The sequence below is a fragment of the Manis pentadactyla genome, chromosome 7, assembly GCF_030020395.1.
Source record: "Manis pentadactyla isolate mManPen7 chromosome 7, mManPen7.hap1, whole genome shotgun sequence".
Classification (NCBI taxonomy): domain Eukaryota; kingdom Metazoa; phylum Chordata; class Mammalia; order Pholidota; family Manidae; genus Manis; species Manis pentadactyla.
The window spans coordinates 96,379,608-96,396,566 of NC_080025.1; the positions used below are offsets into that span (position 1 = coordinate 96,379,608).

The window sequence follows — 16,959 nt, forward strand, 5'->3', positions numbered from 1 at the left end:
TCCATAGGAACTAGAAATTTCTCCTAAATCCACACTTCTAAGCTAGATACTAATTTCTACCTATTCAATTGAACTCAGCAACTATTTATTGAGAATACTTTATGCACAAAGCAGTGGATTTCATGCTATGGAGAATAAAGCACTGGAAGATGTGGGCTCTGCCCTCAGAGAGTTTATAGCACAGTAGGAGTAGACAAGATGAACCCACCAGAAACAGTAGAAACAGTACAAGGCAGGGTATAATTAAGGCCCAAACTTCTAACACCAGTGAGGCCAATTGCTAACATTTCTTTATATTCCCAGAGCTCCTTCACAGTTTCCCATCTTGGAAGGCAGTTCCATATGGGTAAGAGTACATCCACCCCTCACTGTGGCAAAGGGGAAAGCTTACCCTGATTGACTTGGACCCATCAGGACCCAGTCTGTGGTCAAAGTGAATCTATCCCACTAAATGTCAGTAGTGTACCCCTCCAGTCACTGTGACAATCAAGAATGTCCTACATATTTTCAAAGACCTCTGGGGAATAACACCCATGGTTGAGAACTACTCTGACTCTCTTTTCTAACATAGCTGTGACACAGTGGAGGAGGAGCAGGAAAGAATTGGCGATAATAGTACAATACTCAGTATAGTATTATCATTCCTACTGTAGAGGTAAGAAAACTGGGGCTCAGGAAGTTTAAGTAACTTGTCCAAAATTACTCTTTGATCAAAGGCAAGTCACTTAACCTGTCTGGTGCTCAATTACTTTTATTACAGGAAGCTAATAATGCCATCAGCAAGTTTGCCAACTTTGTGCTTTACACAAGCTGAACATACATACACATGAATGTGAGCTGCACTTACACAAATTGTAATTTTTCACATCCAGAGGATGATAATGAACATCAGAGATGACATCAAATAATTTCCCAAAGTTTTCTCAGATACTGTGATTTCACATTCTTTCTCAGTTGAAATACTTTTGTGAATGAGTAAGCGTGTGTACACACACACACACACACACATATATATATATATAGTGGGAAGTGGGCAGAGTAAGCTTTTCCTGACTTCATTTCTGTCCTCAGTGGTGAAAGGAACTAGACACAAGAAATCTCCTCACAGTGTGCCCTGAATTATCTCGCCATCCCATTGCTTATCTGACTCTTGTGCTGCCCATCCTGCCTCTGCTTAGGCAAATCTGCTTTAACTGCCTTCCTCACAACATTCTACTCATGCAAAGGAGCCTCTTCCAAAAACATACCCAGTGCCTGGAACCCCCCCACCCCCACCCCAAAGAGGCTCCCTCATACCACCCCAGCCCCAGGGCCTGAAGGCCCAGCCGCTCCAATTGCGAAGTCTCCACAGAAAAAGGAGGTAATTTCCTGGAGTCTCTCCTATCACATACTAACTTAAAAGGCTCTTAATCTATTATTCAAAACCCCAAGGTTACTATTTCCCAAGGAATAGCTGTTTATTGCTTAATATTTTACCTTTCCAGTCTTCATTATTTTTTCCACAGACAAGTCCAAAGAGAGTAGAAATGATGCCCAACTTATTTGCAAAGTCCCCAGCACAATGCTACACTCTTTATTCATTCAACAAATGATTCTGAGCATCATGTTTTAGTAAGGCTGAACAAGAAACACTCTCCCTGTAGAAATTTGTATATGGGAAGGAGAAAGAGAATGGAGATAATTACAACACAGGAAAATGCTTGCCTCCATGGAGCTGCTACAGCTCATTCAAATTGTTTGCAGAATTCTTTTCCTTGTGTCTGTAGGACTGAGAACCCTATGCTTAAGGGATAGGGAATTAGGGAAGCTTTCACAAAGTAGACAACATTGAGGCTGCCCTACTCTTTCCATGTGGACGATAGGAAGAGAACATTTCAGGAAAAGTGAACCACAGCACAAAGACATTAGCATGTAGTATGGTCAGAGAATTTCTGACAGTTCAGCATCACCGGAGCTCCAAGTTTGAAGGGAGAGTGATAAGTCCAGGCAGGGACCAAATCAGGAAAGTCTTGCCTACAAAATTAAGAGGTTGAAATGGGATGTCACTGTAGCATTTTGAATAAGAGAGGGATATGATTGGATATGGTGTTGGAAAGATCCCCCTGGCAGTAGAAGCAGGGCAGGTGAAGGGAACAGAACAGGGAGGCCTTAAGGCATGATCTGGCAGGAGATGGTGGGCCCTGAACTAGAGAAGTAGCAGTACAAGCAGAGAGGAAGGGACAGATCAAGGAGAACTTAATGAGGCAGAACTCACAAGCAAGGGTATGGGGAAACTCCGTTTATCAGTACATAGACTACAGTAGGGTGAACAGATTTGGAGGAGAGGAGGGTCTGTGTCCAGTTGGGACCAGTTTGGAACAGGCTTTCAGATGCCATGGGACATGCATGTGGAGATATCCAGAAAGGGTAAATTAGGGTCAAGGGCTCAGTCCAAGATTGTATTGAGATGAACATATGTGGGGGTCACACCCATAGAGATGATGGCTGAATCCACAGCAATGATGAAATACCCCAGGGAGAATGTGTGGAGGAAGGAGAAAAGAGAACAAAGGGTGGATTTCTGGGAGCACATAAAAAGTCTTCTGGAGACTACAAACAAATTGAGATAAACAAGAAATGTGGTTGACTCCTCTGGATCCTGACATTGTATTTCTCTTTCATACAACATAGGCCCTAGACAAGTTGGACAATGATACCTTGTGCATTATTATATTGAAAGGCTTAAAGGAATATGCACAGTCGAAATTACTGTGCTTCCTTCTCTGCTCAAATCAAGGTATTACTATGCTTACCCTGCAGCTATGTAACCCTGTTTGCATTGGAGCTTGGCTCCCCACAAGCATCTTTTGTCCATAACCAAAGGCGTTTGTGTTTTGGCCCAGTTGCATTCCTCTTAAGCAGGGAGTCAGAGAAGTAAAGACACAGAAGGACTATTTTCCTTTTCTGGGATGCACCTGAGAACCAAGACACCAAGCCAAATGACACAAGATGCCAAGAGTGATAGAGGAGGGTCTCCAAGGACAGACAACTCTGAGGAAGGTCAAAAACCTCAGTAACATATGGAGAAAAGGATTTTTTCCCCTCTCTATTATTAGCTGTGAGTGTTTGTGTGTGTGTGTGTGTGTGTATGAAGCTAATGGAACACATTAAAAATCCAATGCTCACTATATGGGGACCAGTAGCAATTTATTTTAATCTTGATTTCTATGAAGCAGACACTTCTCCATTTATAGAAATCTTAAGAATAAGCAAAACTGATCTCTGCTAATTAAAGGCCATGATACTGATTACAGCTAGACAGTGGTTATTAACTGGAAAGGAGGTGGACAGAATTCTATGGGGTAATGGAAACGCTCTTTATTTGATCTGGGTGGTGGTTACATAGGTGATAGATACATATACAAAAATTTTTCAGGTTTTACATCTAAGATATGTGCATTTTACTGCATATACATTTTGTATCAGTAAAAACAGATAATCTGAAATAGAATAGATAGAGCATACATGCTAACACACAACACACACCAGATGGATACACAGTAAGGTCTATGTTGCCCAGGAAAGAAAGTGAAATCAAAAGAGGACTGAAACACTTGAAGCGGAAGGACTTGAAGGACCCAGTGAGATCCAAGAGCTGGCAGAATGAAGAAGTGATGGGGCAGGGAGGTCAGAAGCTGCAATCACAGAGGGTGTCGGCCATGAAGACTTCATGAGTGAAGCAGCCTTGCTGGACAGCGTAATCCAAAGTGGGGCCAGAAAAGCTGAAATGGAGATGGTGAGAGGATCACTGGACCTGAGGAGGTCTCCAAGAGAAGGAACACTGGAAGGATCAGCCATGTGATCACTAAGGCTCCCCAAAGAGAATGGCTGGGATAGGGATTCCAGGTGTCAAAGACCTCAGAACGTTTAGGGAAGTGGCCCAGATGAGTAGATGACAGCTTGAGGTGACAGCAAAACACTCAAGTGATTCATGAATTTTGTTTTATTGTGATAATAAAGGGGCAAAAAACAAGTGACTCATTTAGGGCAGGCTACTCTTCGAGAAATGGGATTTTTTATTTGAAAATGAGCTTAAAGGTTAGTGTTCTATTCTCAGGAGGGAAGAATTGTTGGTATTTAACAGCCCTCTGTGCTATGCAACCCTAAAAAACTGGCTAAGACTCTCCTCCAAATCCCCATTCCACTGAGTTCCTTAAGGACAGTGCAGGAGATGCAATGAAGTTTTAGTGAATGAACGAAGAAAGGAAACAAAGGAGGGAAGAAAGGAAGGAAGATACGGAAGGACTTAAATTCTAAAGGAAACCTCAGGTGACAATTTTTTTAAGTGCAATAAGCTACACCATAGTGGAATAAGCATGGTTTAAAAATTTTAATGCTGCAACTTACAGAGTTAGGATAATGAAAGGTTATTTAGAAACTAATACTTTAAAATGTTTTAATATTTAAAAACTTTCAAGCATTTTTATTTATTTGATGTGTAGACAACTGACTAATGAACTGACCAAGTGTCAACTGATCAGTAGGAAGTCATTTCCTAGCTCTTCCCCAAAAGATAAGTACTGTAATGAGCCCATCTGCCAAAAAGCAGAGTTGAAAGGAGGGTGGGAGCCATTTAGCAATTGCATTATATTCGATGACATGTTATTGTGGGTGGAGTGTCCTCAAATTTTCTTGGATCAGAGTGACCTAAAAAACAGCAGAAGCATTACCATTACACTCACTCCCCTGCAAAGAACAATCCTCAAAATTTCCAGGTGAGAACAAGTGGCAATCAGAATTTACATATGCCCAAAAAGGAAACAAAAGCTTAATTAGCCTGGAAGGATTTCTTCCAGGACTTGAGAAAACCTCTCAGAAATGACCATCTGGCTCAGGGAACACAGAATGGCAGAGTCAAGAGAAACAAGCAGCGGAGACATCAATTCCTAAAAGGCTGGCTCACAGAAACTAGGCAGGCTCCAGCACGGGTTTTTTCATACTTTTTCTAGGATCTTTCCCCTCATCAGTTCATCTTTCCCTACCTTCCTCCCTGATGGTCCCATCAAGGCAGAAGTCATTCTGATAAATCAAGAAATCAGAGACTAATTAAACCATCTACCCAAGGAACTGCAAAAAGAGGACTATCTTATCAGGAAAAATAATCTCTAATGGTGAATTTTAGACTCCAGGACATCTGGGCACCTACTGTGTAGAGTATCTGGATCAGCTCATCAGTACGGGAGGGTCTCATAAAGAGCTCAGTCATAATTGTTCAACCTCTTGAAAGCTGGGAACTGTGCTAGGGCAATTGCCAAGCCTCCTTTTCTACCAGGTACCTCCTGCTTTCCAGCCCCTGTGAATTAAGGTACATTGTGGTCAGAGATTTTTTCAAAATAAGATATCCTTTGAAGTAAATGAAAACAATCTCTCAGTGAACCCCACCAGGTGAAAAACTTTTGCTGTCACCGTCTCCTTGGGTATGCATTCCAAAAACCATAATAAAATCAATTCCCATCCATAATTTTAGAAATTGTGATTGCTTTTATTTAATGTTTGAAATTATGGGACATGTATGAGGAAGAGAGACCTGACCTAACATGTATATAAAATCTCATCTCTAACAGGAAAATTGTAGTACAAAGTAACACAGGCAAATTTGAGTAATTAATTATGATCAGGTAGTTAATAATTTCCACATGTACTCAGTCTGTATCTGTGTATGCCACTAGAGTATACGTGTCCTAGATATACATGCAAGGCATTTCTTCCTGATTAGACTGAGGGTTTAGTGGTTAGTTTATAATCATAATCTAATAATGAAAAATTACTTAACTTCTTTTAAAAGCTCCCAAATTTACAGGCTTAAATCATGTGTAAAAGGGAGAATCCCAGAAAAGAACTTGAAGTGGCAATAGACGAAGAACAAACAAATTTGAGAAACTCTTAAATTATTTTTGGATAAAATGAGGGTCCTAGCAAAAGATGCTTCAGAAAATCATTCCCTCAACATAATAGATAGTTAGCAAAATTTTATTCAATAAAATACTTACTTTTCACACAACTCAGCCAGGACAAGGGGTTTCTTCTTCCTCAATTTAAACAAACTAAGTAGGCTTGATGATTGATCTAGGAGAACTTTACTGTATAAGAATAGACCCTTAGTTTGTTTGTGTCTTTATAGAGGATCAAAGCCTAATTTGGCTACCCAGAAAGCGAATTAAGATATGATATGAAGAAGAACTTCCAACATCAACATCCTCTGGAAGAGTCATTCCAGAAGATGACCATGAAAAAGCTTCAACAAAGATCCTGGCGCTGTTGCAGTTGTAGTTGCATTCATCCCGCCAGTTCCTGACTAGTTGTATATTGTCGGAACTCAACCAAGAATTCAGAGAAGTGTGAGTTGCAGTGCTTCAAAATCGTGCTACTATAGACTATCTATTGTTAAAAGAACATATGGGATGTGAACAGTTTCCAGGAATGTGTTGTTTTAATTTGTCTGATTTTTCTCAAACTATTCAAAATCAGTTAGACAATATCCATCATATTATTGATAAGTTTTCATACATGCCTGGGTTACCTAACTGGTTTTCTTGGTTTCACTGGATATGGCCAGTAATTGTAGGTCTGCTTTTGTTATGTATCTGTATTCCTATTCTGTTAATGTGTGTATGCAATCTAATAACTAGTTTGTTAAAACCTATACATGCTTATGTTACTCTACAAGAAGTTATGTCAAAGAAATAATCAATCTTCTCATGTTTTCTTCTGTCTGCTACTTCTGTAGCTTTTCTTCTTCCTTCCTAATTACAGCCCTTTAGTAGAATTCGTGCCTCATATTTAAAATTACCGAGTATCATAATTCTTCCAAGCGGTAAAGATACCTCAAGACAAGTGCTGGGCATAGAAGCCACAGGGCATAAATCTGCAAAGAAGTAAAAAGCTAACCTTTTCAAAGAATATTGCTTCTCTCTCACTTACCAACTTTACATTTCCCTGTATGGCCCCGGAAGACAGCTGGTTAGCCGGAGACGGGTAAGATTCCTCAAGGGAGGAACAACCTAAGACAGGCACAGTCGCAGGGGGGCCATCAGGTGAGAAATTGGGGGTCAACAGAGGTGAGGCTTAGAACCTCATCCCCTCTGTTTTGAGAGAAATCTTCTGCATCTGTGGATGTTTTGTTGCCCTTGTCTAGCTTGGATTAATACTTAGTCTATAGGCACAGACCTGATCATCTACACTTGCCTTCTTACAGCACTAACTTATGCTTTCTATCTTTATCTTGCATCTACCTAGCACTTCAGCATTTTATTTAAAAAAATAATAATAAAATAAGGGAGAAATGTGGGATTCACATATAAATCAAGTATAAAAATAAAATGAATAATCATATCTGACTTGTTTATAGTTCATGATGCGTAATCAAAAACGAAAGTTTCTGTGATATGACTGCCCTTGCACTGTTCACTATGTAAGAACTTATTCACTATGTAAGAACTTATTCACCATGTAAGAACTTGTTCGTTATGCTTCAGAAGATTGGAGACTGTTGAGAGTTAGGCTTGGGGTTGATTAATGATTGTGCATTGAGTCCCCTATACAGAATTTTATTGTTGTAAACAACCATTTGATCAATAAATATGAGAGGTGCCCTCTCAAAAATTAAAAATTAAAAAAAAAAGAATAGACCCTTAGAAGAACTGGCAGGCCGTGCCTTATTATATTACATTAGGTCTGGGCATATGCAGATTCTGATTGCCACTTGTTCTCACCAAAGAGTTACAAGATATGATTGATTGACTGACACAATAGCCCTAATTACACAGCTATATTGTTTTTTAGAGGATGGTTTGTGGACTTCCTCTTTCAAAACTGCAAACCCCTGGGCTCCAAGCCCAGCCCCTAGCAACTGGAATTTCTGAAAGTAGGGCCCCAGAATCCATATTTGTAATGCTCTCCAGGTGTTTCTCATGAACAGTAAAATTTGAGAGCTACTGAGTTAAGACTACATATTTCTTTATATTCCTTTTGGATTTCACAAAGTGGTGCAATTTGTTTATAAATTCATTTATAAAACACTGGGAAGAAAACAAGTAGAATTACCTCAAAAGCCACTGTTGCCATATGGTAGCTGCATGACTGGGGATTAAGCAACTTGTATATTCTTCTGAATTTTGGCTTCCTCATCTGAAAATAGGGATAACAATATCTTCCTCATAAGGCCTTTAGGAGAATTAGATCATATAATACATGCAGATTAAGCCATGCTGGACACAAAAGGGTAAAAGAGTTCCACCCTTGAATAATTGCAACCACAAGGAATGTGAAATGATTTTATCACGGATATAATAGGCCTTCATGACTTTGCCAAGTGAAAAATCTATTCTTAGTCATGACACCAAACACGGCCTTACCTTCAATGAACAGCCAATATTCTCAGTAAAAACTGGAGACAAAAATGTTCATAGTCACTGCAAGGTTTTAGAAGTTTACATAGTAATGAGACCAGAAAAAAATGTGTCACAGAAGGGGCCACAAAAATATAATTCAAAGGATATGATTGTTAGTAAAAAACATCTCAAATAACAACATCTATCAGTATAAAGAGGACAGTTTGGTAAGACAACCAGTTGCAAAATACACAAAGAAAAGGTTCCCCTATACACAGTGTAAATTTTAAAAATCACAGATTTTATATATAGTGGGAAAATATTCTATTCTCAAGGTACAACAAAAACATAATGCATGTAGGAATTAATCTAAAATGAAATACAGAGGACTACATTTTTTTAAAAAAACCGAAACTTTTGTTATGTGAGCTTTGGTGGAAAAACAAAACAAAATGTTAGTGAAATTTGTAAAATATGTGTTAAATAGATGTAAATTAGCTTATTGAATGAGAAAAGTCAACATTGCAAAGATGTCAATTCATTTCACAATAATTACATGTTTAATCAAATTTCTGTTAAAAAAGATGTTTGAAATGTGAAAAATATTGTTCCAAAGGTATTGAGATGTACTAGCTTAAAAAATTAAAAGAAGTAATAACAAAGGAGGCACCTTCATTGCCAGACAATAAGATAATTTTAAAGCTACAATAATTTGTCATTGGTAATAGGAGAGATAGCAAGCTCAGTGAAATGGAGTACAAAGTCCAGAAACTCACAAGTACATATAAGTATTCACCATATAATAAAAGTGGTGTTTCAAATAAATAGGAAAATTAGAGATTATTCAATAAATAGTACCAGGATTTTTAAAAGCATTAATATTGGTATCTGATCTCACTCTATTTACCAAAATTAATTCCATGTTGGTTGAATAATTTAAAAAAGTTTAATGAAACAAACAAATGAGGAAGTAAACAAAACACTGGATGAAAATATGGTGACATTTACATAATACTGGAATAAGAAAGGGCTTAATATATATATTACATCATGGTAGAACTTAGAAAATATGGAAAATTTGATTTTGTAGGTAAAAAGTAATACACAAAGTTAAGAAAAATTGGGGAAAGTATTTGCAACATGTGTAATAAAGGGGCAGTATCCTTAATATATAGGTTATCTTAAGCATTTATAATAACTCACACATATTTAGCAATTACTGTGTTCCGGTTTGTTAATTGCTTTGCATATATTATTTAATCCTCACAATAACCCTCTAAGGTAGATGAGAAAATTGAGGCTCAGAGAGGCTAAGTAATTTACCCAGGGTTACACAGCCAATAAGAGATAGAATGGGATTTGGGTCCAGACAGTCTAGCTCCAGGCTAACAGCCACTCATGTTGCCAGTAAGTTACTGTTTATGTCTCAACACAAAGTTTATGTGGCAAAACAAAGAAATCAGAAGATGAACAAAAGAAAGAATAAAGAAGCAAATCACAAAAAAAGTTTATCTGACCAAGAAACGTGTAAGTATATTCAGACTCATAATCAAAGAAATCCCATATTAAAAACTGAGATACCATTTTATACCTATTGAAATGAAAAAGATTAAAAAGCTAAGTGCCCTCTCTTGACTACAATCTTGAGAAATGGCTACTTCCATACACTGTTCCAGGGCAGCAAACTGGTACCACCTTTATGAAGGGAAACATGGCAATACTTGTCAAAAGCCTCTAAAATGTGCATGCCCTTTGACTCTACAATTTCACTTCTAGGATTTATTTGGAAGAAAATGTCAAATGAGTGCAAAGTTGTTTGTGCAATCATGTTCATTGTAATATATTATATGTGACAGAAAAGTGGGAATGATTAATCTGTGCCCATAAAATTGAAACAATAAAATCTATTAATCAAAAATGTTGTAAAATATATTTTGATATAAATAATATGGGGAGATGAAAATAACATATTGCCAAATTTTTAAATATTATAACACAGGAAGCATAGTATAGCTCTTTTGTAATAAAAATTAAAATGCATATATATGTGTATATATTTCTAAAATACTTATATATAAACATAATATAGACATTAATACTCTAAAATATTAACAATGATGATTTCTGGGTAGTGGAATTACGAATAGTTTTTCTCTCGTGATTTTTGGTGTTTTCTAAATTTTCTTTATTGAACATGTTCTGTAACTAAGGGGACAACATCTATTCCTAAGAAAAAGGGAGAAAAAAAAGCAGGGAGTAATTTTTCCAGCCAAAGTGGGACAGAGCACAGTGTCAGATAGCCAGAGGAAAAGAGAATAGAGCAGAACAGGGCATACATAAAGAGAAAAGGACAAGCTATTTCTCAGTAATAAGTGACAAGCAACAGGCTTACCATGCACTCATTTGGTGAGAGGCTAAGCCTCCTTAGCCATGCAGTTGGCAAAACCTCTAGAACAAACTTGGGAAGAGGATGAGAATAAAATTCTTCAAGAATTTGGCCACCCAACCCTGACTAGCATAGCACAGTAACATAGACGAGAGATCTAAGCCAGAATGGAAAGAAGGCAATTCTCATGACCATCCTTGGATTAGCGCTTGATTCACTAACCTTAGGCAGGAGGAACAATGCCTAGTGCAAATCATTGATAATGTGTTGTACATAATTGTGCTGGAGTTAACTGCATAGTAAGTTATATCAAGCTCTGATTCCATGGTATACACTCCTTCAGTCTCTAATGACTTTTCATTTGTCTTCAGAATTTAGAGAGGATCCTCCGAGTGTCTGGATGAGCCCTACCAGATTTCCTAACAAATTTCTGGTGCCTGGACCAGCAGACTTTCACAGAGGGCTGTTGTAACAATGGATTGTTCTGTTTTGGAGTGTTCCACTAGAAAAAAAAACTTCTGGAACAATGAATGTTTGTTGAATTGATATTATAAACCCTGGAAAAAGGTTGTTGTTAAGGAGGCTGGAGCTGGAGGTTGGAGGGTAGGAGCAGAAGAGAAAAGGGTGAGGCTTTCAGCAATGACAAAAGAAGACCATATCTTTCTTTTTATCACTATTTACATTAAAATAATTAAACACTCAGTTGCAAATCTCAACACTCAAAGGAGAATAATTTTAGTGTCATATGAAAAGATAAGTCAGAAAGGAGCTTAAAGTCATTCAAAGATGTTGAGAAAAAAATGCATTACAAAGGATGATTCTTTTAGTTTGAAGAAGCCAGGTTAGAAGTGATAAAAGAAGCCTGTGGAAGATTATTAGGTTATAAATAGTGTTCTGGTCTGTTTGCATAAAGAATAGAAGAGGAAATGACCTTAACCAAGTGAAGCAAGACCCTCTGACTTGCAAGAGGGTTTGATACACAATGGTTTTCTGAGGACAGTCACGGAGCCCTCCCTGAGGCAGAGATATTTAAGAGCGGGAGGATCCAACCTGCTATCCGGGGTGACTGAGGAGGGACCTCCCTAGTGACAAAGCACGTATTCTCTGACATCATAGGAGGCTTTTGGTCCTGTTTGTCTACAAACAATGGAAAGAGATATTTCTTTTTAGATTGTATACTATTACTTTTCTGTGTTAACAAAGAGTAACATAATACTGGAATAAGAAAGGACTTAATATACATATTACATCATGGTAGAACTTAGAAAAAATGGAAACTTTGATTTTGTACGTTTACAAAATTTGGTTTTGTAGTACCTTACACAAGCATCCCATACTCTCCACCCCATGACACATTTTTCATCTTTATTTTTATGCAGACATATTACTATTAAATTGGGGGAAAGAGAAGTTATTTAGGTAAGTTATCCCTAGCTGCTGCCATGTCAGAAATAGCTTTTTTCCCCTGGCAGGATGATGATGACTCTTAACACCTGCATGTGTCCTTCTACCTTAACTCAGTAGACCATGCATATCTTCAAGTGCCTGAACCCCTGCAGCAACTGCTGCTCCTGAAGGCTGTCTGCTAGGGAAGAAAGGGGAAGAATAATGTGGAGGAGGAAAGCCATTTCAAAGTTTCTTATAAAAGCAGAATATGTGGGTGTGTAGATACTCAGACTGGATGAAACAGTACTTTAATAAGGTTAGGGCTGAAGACAAATTATGAAAATAGAATGAAATTAAAGTGTTCAGGAAAGAGGTAGTGCAGATCTAAAAACTAAAAATCAATTTGTTTCTTGCCACACAATTACTTTCCCTTTCAGAATCATCTTTTTGACCCTAATAATCAATCATGATTCTAGAAGGGTTGTTTGGTTGTTTGTGTTCCTGGGACCCCTGTGGTTCTATTTATTTTAATGACTTTTTTTTGCCAATTATAAAATGTCACCAACAGAAACATTCTTATGTGTTCCCTCATCAGACACTTCTGGACTTTTCTTTTAGGAGGACAAACATCTTTCCCATTTACAACAGCCCTCAGAATCCATCAAGAAAGTAGCTATCCATTCTTAAAAATCATGTAAGAAAAGAAAACCCAAAAGTGAGCATAGACATGAACAGAGTGAGGACAAATGGCCAATAAAACATGCACATGATGCTCAACATCTTAAATAATAACAAAAGAGTGAGGGCTAAAAAAATTTGATATTTCCATTTTGTCCAAAGTGTGTAGAAGCGGGTATTGTTTGTGTAAACTGGTGTAATTTCTCAGAAGAGAAATTTCATAGGTCTATCAAAACTTTAAATGCACATACCCTTTGTCTCAGAAGCCCACTTCTGGATATTTGTCTTACAGATATAATATGGGAAAGATCTATGTTAGAGAGATTCATTAAAGGGACATTTGAAATAGTAAAATAAACAAAGAATCTGGAAACAGTATAAGTATATATAAAAAAATAAAGAACTAATTATAACAATTACAGTGATTTTATATAATGGAATATTATACAGTTCCTAAAAGATCAGGTAAACTATATGGACTAACAGGGGAAACTGTCCAAATATACATACATGTATTAATTAAATTGTATTCAATAGTCATATATGCACAAATTTTAAAAGTCAAATGATATTAGAGGCTTAGAATAAATAACAGCAATCCCTGCTCCACCCCTCCACAATCTCCCAGTTCCTTCCCCAAAGACAACCACTTCTCACCATATCAGCTGTTTCTTCTGGCATCTATATTTCACCTTATTTCTAAACCAGTGCTGTCCAAAAAAATACAATGCAAGCCACATATGCAATTTTAAATTCCTTAGTACTACATTAAAAGAGTAAAAGAAGTGAAATGAATTTTTATATCTTTTATTTAACCCAATACATTCAAAATATTATCATTATAATATGTAATCAACATAAAATTCTTAATGAGATATTTTACATTCTCTTTTTGTACTAAGTCTTCAAAATTCAGTGTTGTTCTCAATAACAACATATCTAAGTTTGGGCCAGTCACATTTCCAGTGCTCAGTGGCACATGTGGCTAGTGACTATCATATTGGATAGCATGGCTCTAAACAATCAAAGAATACTGGTGTCTTTTGACTCATTATGGACTTCCTATTATGGGCAAATGAAGGTCTGTCTCTACTAACACTGCTTTTTCTTTCACAATGTTATACACATTATACTTTTTGCTTAACTATTCAATATTTATACCATATAAATGTTAATCACAGCCAATTATAACAAACATGTAATCATGTTTTCCTTCTTGGCTTATTTTTTGTTTTTCCTTAATTTAATAATCACCTTGTTTTTATTAGCTTGAATATCTTTTTACCTGTTATACTAACTCTTTCACATGGCCCACTTGCCTTTCAGTACAGTGTTCCACTGGTCAATCCCATCAGCTAACTTATCTGTTCGCAGGGGTCTCCCATTTTCCACTTCCTTACTTTATACCCTCATTTTGGTAAAATTCATCTTCTAGGGGTTTTATACAGTTAAAAAATATGGGTTTGATGTTCAAACTACCCAAAGCAATCTATGGATTCAATGCAATCTCCATCAAATCCCACTGCATTTTTACAGAATTAGAAAAACTCATCTAAAAATTCATATGGAATCTCATGGGACCCCAGGAGATTTTTTTAAAATAACAAATTTGGAGGACTCACACTTCCTTATCTCAAAACATAAATCTATAGTAATCAAAACAATATGGTGCTGGCATATAGACAGGTATATAGATCAATGGGATAGAACACAGAGCCCCAAAATAAACTCTCATTATATAATCAAATGATTTTTGACTAGAGTGGCAAAATTCCTCAAAGAGGATCCTTATATATACCTCATAAACATTTTCCAAAGACAATATACAAATGGCCAATAAGCATATGAAAAGATGCTCAGCATCACTAATCATCAGAGAAATGCAAATCAAACCACAATGAGTCATCACCTCATATGCACTCCGATGGCTACTATCAAATCAAAAAACAAAAACAAAACAACAAAAAATAACAATTGTTAGCAAGGATATGGAGAGATTAGAATCTTTGTGCACTGTTTATGGGAATGTTAAATGATACAGTTGCTATGGAAAAATAGTTTGCCAGCTCCTTTAAAATTTCAAAATAGAACTGTATGATCCAGCAATCACACTTCTGTATTATCCAAAAGAATTGAAAGCAGGGTCTCAAAGAGATATTTGTACACCCATGCTTATAGCAATTCCATTCATAAGAGCCAAGAGGTGAAAGCAACCCAAATGTCTATTGACAGATGAATGAAAACACCAAATGTGGTATGCACATACAACTGAATATTATTCAGCCTTTGAAAGGCAGGAAATCTTGTCACATACTAAAACATGGATGGACCTTGAAGTCATTAGCTAAGTGACCTAAGCCAGTCACAGAAGACAAATACTCTATGAGTACACCTACGTGAGGTATCAAAAGTAGTTGAATTCACAGAAACAGAAAGTGGAATGCTGAGGGAAGAGTAAGAGGGGGGTTGTAGTTTAATGGGGACACTCTCTCAGTAAGTAACATGAAAAAGACTTGGAGATCTATTTCCCAACAATGTGAAATACTAACACTACTGAACTGAACACTTAAAAACAGTCAAGACAGTAAATTTTAGGTCATGTGTTTTTTTACCACACTATAACACTTAAAAACATTTTTTTAAAGATACAGCGGCAGAAGAATTGGTGCTGAGAGTTTCCAGCCCACCTCCTGAGCCATGCCGTTCCAGTCTGGACTGGCCGCCCTCTGTATCCGCGGCATGCCTACCATCCTGGGGTCTCCCTTCCCCTCTCTCCAGATTCCCTTCCCACCCCTGCCTTGATGGGCCTTGTCTGTTCCACATCTTCCTCTCTCTTGGCTTATTCACTCACCTACATGGGGTGTATCCTCCAGGAGTTTCCTGAGAAGGGGGACTTTTTGCAATTTTTTTAGATGTGTCTGTCTGAAAGTAACTTTTTCACCTTCTAACTTAACTCATATTTTGACTTGCTATAGAAATTTTGGTTGGAAATTAATGTCCTTTGTATTTTTGAAAGTAGTGCCCAGGAACTCCTAGCCTCCAGTGCTGCTGTTGAGAAGATCAAAGCCCTTCTGATCGCTGATCATTTGTATATGATTTGTGTTTTCTCTCTGGGAGCTTGTAGAATCTTCCCAATGTAACAAAATTTCACAATTGTGCAAGGAGGTATCTTTTTCTTCCATTGCACTGGGCAATCATTGAGCTCCTTAATCTCAAAATTCATGTCCTTTGTTTCTGAAAAATGTTCTCCCATCTATTATCTCTGCTCTTCTTTCATTCTGGGACTTCTGTTGTTAGGTTGTTGGATCTCCTGGACTCATCCTCTCTTTTTTTTTTTTTTTGTTCTATTTCAACTCTCCTTTTTGCTCTACTTTCTGGGAATTTCATCAAGTTTTTATCTAGCCCTTCTCTTTAAGTTTTTCACTTCTGATATGTTTACAATATCCAAGGATTATTTTTGTTTCCAAATATTACTTTGATAGCATGCTGTTCTTCTTTCATGGAAGAAATACCTTCCGTGATGATATAATGGCAGGTATCTTCCAACTGCATCATCTGTTTATTCCAGGTTGCTTTCCTGTTGATTTTGGACTTTTTCATGTTAGATGCTGTCCTCACATGGCTGGTTGTCTGCTTGTGTTTTAAAGAAGGGGCAGAAAAGGCTGACTGGGAGCTTTAAGCTTGAGCATGGGGCTTACTGACTTTGAGCTTCACTGTAGAGTAATCTAGGCAATGCAGTGTCCGTATCTTTATGTCTCCCTGTTTGTACAAGTCAGAGTCCTAGGGTGTACTCTTCCAGCCACTACCTGGAGGATGAAGGCCTGACTACTGAACTCAGGGAGCCAAATGGAAAACAATTCTCAGTATTCTTATGCAATAGTGTACATAAAATCCCCCCATTTTCAGTACAGAATCCATACCTTCCACCTGTGCCTTGCATTCCCAGTCCAGATACCCTGATCCCTGCCTCCCTTACTATCCCCCAACCCCACCACCCTAATGTTCATGGTTTTGTCAGCTGCTGAGCCTTTGGGCATCCTGAATTAGAGAAGGTGGCTCTCAGCTTTCTCCATGGCCAGTTTAGGATTCAGTTTTCCTGGGTCTACTACATCACTTGCCAATCTTCTAACTGCCTTTCTG

General features: G+C 37.5%; 1 long non-coding RNA gene across 1 annotated transcript in view; it reads right to left on the reverse strand.

Moving 5' to 3' along the window:
* Positions 1-3,312: 3,312 nt before the first annotated feature.
* The window catches only part of LOC130684292 (uncharacterized), a 74,026-nt gene continuing 60,379 nt past the window's right edge, over positions 3,313-16,959 (reverse strand). The window contains exons 3-4 of the long non-coding RNA XR_008998510.1: positions 8,083-8,166; positions 3,313-4,686 (exon numbers count right to left, since the gene is read on the reverse strand). This is a non-coding gene — a long non-coding RNA (uncharacterized LOC130684292). The remainder of the gene's footprint in view (positions 4,687-8,082; positions 8,167-16,959) is intronic.